The sequence below is a fragment of the Schistocerca serialis genome, unplaced genomic scaffold (genome assembly GCF_023864345.2).
Source record: "Schistocerca serialis cubense isolate TAMUIC-IGC-003099 unplaced genomic scaffold, iqSchSeri2.2 HiC_scaffold_55, whole genome shotgun sequence".
NCBI classification, from domain to species: domain Eukaryota; kingdom Metazoa; phylum Arthropoda; class Insecta; order Orthoptera; family Acrididae; genus Schistocerca; species Schistocerca serialis.
Window position 1 is genome coordinate 22,501 of NW_026048135.1, and position 5,000 is coordinate 27,500.

At 50.5% G+C, this 5,000-nt stretch overlaps 1 non-coding gene across 1 annotated transcript in view; it reads right to left on the reverse strand.

The window, feature by feature from the left end:
* LOC126447939 (small subunit ribosomal RNA) overlaps positions 1 to 958 on the reverse strand; it is a 1,909-nt gene extending 951 nt beyond the window's left edge. Inside the window, exon 1 of the ribosomal RNA XR_007583951.1 lies at positions 1 to 958. This exon is cut by the window's left edge and continues 951 nt beyond it. This is a non-coding gene — a ribosomal RNA (small subunit ribosomal RNA).
* Between the last annotated feature and the right edge of the window lie 4,042 nt (positions 959 to 5,000).

The following is a 5,000-nucleotide window of genomic DNA, read 5'->3' on the forward strand; positions in this document are numbered from 1 at the left end:
ATCATTACCTCGGGTTCCGAAAACCAACAAAATAGAACCGAGGTCCTATTCCATTATTCCATGCACACAGTATTCAGGCGGGCTTGCCTGCTTTAAGCACTCTAATTTGTTCAAAGTAAACGTGCCGGCCCACCGAGACACTCAATAAAGAGCACCCTGGTAGGATTTCAACGGGGTCCGCCTCGGGACGCACGAGCACGCACGAGGCGGTCGCACGCCTTCGGCTCGCCCCACCGGCAGGACGTCCCACGATACATGCCAGTTAAACACCGACGGGCGGTGAACCAACAGCGTGGGACACAAATCCAACTACGAGCTTTTTAACCGCAACAACTTTAATATACGCTATTGGAGCTGGAATTACCGCGGCTGCTGGCACCAGACTTGCCCTCCAATAGATACTCGTTAAAGGATTTAAAGTGTACTCATTCCGATTACGGGGCCTCGGATGAGTCCCGTATCGTTATTTTTCGTCACTACCTCCCCGTGCCGGGAGTGGGTAATTTGCGCGCCTGCTGCCTTCCTTGGATGTGGTAGCCGTTTCTCAGGCTCCCTCTCCGGAATCGAACCCTGATTCCCCGTTACCCGTTACAACCATGGTAGGCGCAGAACCTACCATCGACAGTTGATAAGGCAGACATTTGAAAGATGCGTCGCCGGTACGAGGACCGTGCGATCAGCCCAAAGTTATTCAGAGTCACCAAGGCAAACGGACCGGACGAGCCGACCGATTGGTTTTGATCTAATAAAAGCGTCCCTTCCATCTCTGGTCGGGACTCTGTTTGCATGTATTAGCTCTAGAATTACCACAGTTATCCAAGTAACGTGGGTACGATCTAAGGAACCATAACTGATTTAATGAGCCATTCGCGGTTTCACCTTAATGCGGCTTGTACTGAGACATGCATGGCTTAATCTTTGAGACAAGCATATGACTACTGGCAGGATCAACCAGGGAGCTGCGTCAACTAGAGCTGAGCAGCCGGCCGCCCGGGAGTGTGTCCCGGGGGCCCGCGCGAACACGCAAGCGTCCGCTCAATTATTCTGCAAACAGGAGGAGGCTGAGCTCCCCTGCACAACACACCTCGAAACCCTCTCAGGTCCCGGCGGCGCGCAGCGCCGTCCTAAGTACTTGGTCGGGTTCGAGAGAGGCGCAATCGCCCGGAGTTAGGCGAGTAGACGCTTTAGGTGCGACCACCCGTGCTCCCAACTGAGCTTGCCGCTGCCGACAGAGGCCCGGGAGCGTGCTGTCGTGGCATTGCCGGCGGGAGACAACACGCGCCACCTACGGTGACCGGCAGCTCCAACGCCAGCGCCACAGAAGGACAAAAGCCCCACTTGGGTGCCGAAGCGAACTCTCCCAGCACAGCGCACGCGCCAACACGTCCGCACAGCTGCGATACAAACCACCTGCGAGAACCGCTGGGGCGACCGAGCAGCAGACGGCGTCGCGGCGCCGAGCGCCGGGCGGCGGCGCATCCTCAGCGCACACAGTCCTCAATCGGACCAGCACACTGCAGATGGCCACCGCGCTTCGCACCGGGCCCGCGAGGACCTACTTTGGCCGCAAGGCGCCGCGAGCAGGGGGCGCCGGCGCGCAGCTGCGCCGCCTGCCGCGTCCGTCGGCCGGCGCGCCTGCCACTGGCCGCCCCCACCAGCCGGCTGTAGCGCGTGCGCCCACGCACCGCGCTGCCAGCACGCCGGGCGGCCCCCCCTCACCGGCCGGGGACGGTCCCACCCAGCCACCGCCGCGTATCGCCTCACACCCAGATCCCCTTTCGCGTTCGTGGGCATGGTGGGTCCCCTTTCACGTTCGTGGGCATGGTGGGTATCCCTGAAACAACCGGTTAATAGCTCGACCGATCGTCGCCAACACTGATTCACCTCTAGCGAGAACAACCGCACCACAACGGGTTACCTGTTGTTCATTTGCGTAACGTCACCAGCAAACGTAGACGTCCATCGCCATTTGCAACGAGTATTGCATGCCTGTGTCAGGTGTCACAACACACTACGTCTGCCCACATAGACGCAACAACATGTGCACGCCTCGAGAACACGTGGAAGGTAGCCCCCGTACGTATGCGGTGTCCATTGCGCGAACGACTGTCAGCCGGCCTCTGCAGGATGTCGCAGATGTGGAACGCGGTGCAACATGCTATCACGGTGTGTGAGAAGAGACGACTACGTCCGAATACACGCTCCACTACATCAACAGACTGCTCATGCTGATCGCCATCCAGGGCGTCCGTTCCTCCCACACGTCTGAATGGCGTACCACACTGCAATCCAGCTCTTATAGGGAGACGACACGTAGCTGCGTGCACAATATTTGGACTGTATGGTCTGCCGTTGCTAGGCGCAGTCGTCGTACGGTCACACATGTGCCACGATGTATCATTCAGTACATACGGACCAATGTGCAGTACAGTTTGTGGGTTTTGCGTACATCGGCGGACAGGTGACAGGCCGTACCACAACGTAGGCTGAGTACGTCGGCATGCGAAGGGCATTGAACATGCAAACTTCTCAACGACCAGCTTGCGAAGGCAGGGGGGAAGGGGGGGGGGCATGTACGTCCTGCTGCTATCCACATTACAGTGTATAGCAGGAGCATGTGGAAAGTCAGCAACACCTGCAAGGTGTTTAACATGACGCGATACACAGGGGACCGGGCAGTGCGAATAGCGAACTATATTGCGAGGGTTGCGGTTAGGCAACACTACACTAATTTAACGAGTTGCATAACAATTACAGAGCAGGTTCAGCGACAACGTGCGTCAGGTTAAGGCGCAATATAGGTTAGGTTGAGGCACAATATAGGTTAGGTTAAGGCACAACATGGGTTACGTTAAGGCACAAATTGGGTTACGTTAAGGCACAACATGGGTTACGTTAAGGCACAACATGGGTTACGTTAAGGCACAAATTAGGTTACGTTAAGGCACAAATTAGGTTACGTTAAGGCACAAATTAGGTTACGTTAAGGCACAAATTAGGTTACGTTAAGGCACAAATTAGGTTACGTTAAGGCACAAATTAGGTTACGTTAAGGCACAAATTAGGTTACGTTAAGGCACAAATTAGGTTACGTTAAGGCACAAATTAGGTTACGTTAAGGCACAAATTAGGTTACGTTAAGGCACAAATTAGGTTACGTTAAGGCACAAATTAGGTTACGTTAAGGCACAAATTAGGTTACGTTAAGGCACAAATTAGGTTACGTTAAGGCACAAATTAGGTTACGTTAAGGCACAAATTAGGTTACGTTAAGGCACAAATTAGGTTACGTTAAGGCACAAATTAGGTTACGTTAAGGCACAAATTAGGTTACGTTAAGGCACAAATTAGGTTACGTTAAGGCACAAATTAGGTTACGTTAAGGCACAAATTAGGTTACGTTAAGGCACAAATTAGGTTACGTTAAGGCACAAATTAGGTTACGTTAAGGCACAAATTAGGTTACGTTAAGGTACAATATGGGTTAGGTTAAGGTACAATATGGGTTAGGTTAAGGTACAATATGGGTTAGGTTAAGGTACAATATGGGTTAGGTTAAGGTACAATATGGGTTAGGTTAAGGCACAACGTAGGTTAGGTTAAGGCACAACATAGGTTAGGTTAAGGCACAACATAGGTTAGGTTAAGGCACAACATAGGTTAGGTTAAGGCACAACATAGGTTAGGTTAAGGCACAACATAGGTTAGGTTAAGGCACAACATAGGTTAGGTTAAGGCACAACATAGGTTAGGTTAAGGCACAACATAGGTTAGGTTAAGGCACAACATAGGTTAGGTTAAGGCACAACGTAGGTTAGGTTAAGGCACAACGTAGGTTAGGTTAAGGCACAACGTAGGTTAGGTTAAGGCACAACGTAGGTTAGGTTAAGGCACAACGTAGGTTAGGTTAAGGCACAACGTAGGTTAGGTTAAGGCACAACGTAGGTTAGGTTAAGGCACAACGTAGGTTAGGTTAAGGCACAACGTAGGTTAGGTTAAGGCACAACGTAGGTTAGGTTAAGGCACAACGTAGGTTAGGTTAAGGCACAACGTAGGTTAGGTTAAGGCACAACGTAGGTTAGGTTAAGGCACAACGTAGGTTAGGTTAAGGCACAACGTAGGTTAGGTTAAGGCACAACGTAGGTTAGGTTAAGGCACAACGTAGGTTAGGTTAAGGCACAACGTAGGTTAGGTTAAGGCACAACGTAGGTTAGGTTAAGGCACAACGTAGGTTAGGTTAAGGCACAACGTAGGTTAGGTTAAGGCACAACGTAGGTTAGGTTAAGGCACAACGTAGGTTAGGTTAAGGCACAACGTAGGTTAGGTTAAGGCACAACGTAGGTTAGGTTAAGGCACAACGTAGGTTAGGTTAAGGCACAACGTAGGTTAGGTTAAGGCACAACGTAGGTTAGGTTAAGGCACAACGTAGGTTAGGTTAAGGCACAACGTAGGTTAGGTTAAGGCACAACGTAGGTTAGGTTAAGGCACAACGTAGGTTAGGTTAAGGCACAACATAGGTTAGGTTAAGGCACAACATAGGTTAGGTTAAGGCACAACATAGGTTAGGTTAAGGCACAACATAGGTTAGGTTAAGGCACAACATAGGTTAGGTTAAGGCACAACATAGGTTAGGTTAAGGCACAACATAGGTTAGGTTAAGGCACAACATAGGTTAGGTTAAGGCACAACGTAGGTTAGGTTAAGGCACAACGTAGGTTAGGTTAAGGCACAACGTAGGTTAGGTTAAGGCACAACGTAGGTTAGGTTAAGGTACAACGTAGGTTAGGTTAAGGTACAACGTAGGTTAGGTTAAGGTACAACGTAGGTTAGGTTAAGGTACAACGTAGGTTAGGTTAAGGTACAACGTAGGTTAGGTTAAGGTACAACGTAGGTTAGGTTAAGGTACAACGTAGGTTAGGTTAAGGTACAACGTAGGTTAGGTTAAGGTACAACGTAGGTTAGGTGAAGGCGCAATGTAGGTTAGGTTAAGGTACGATATA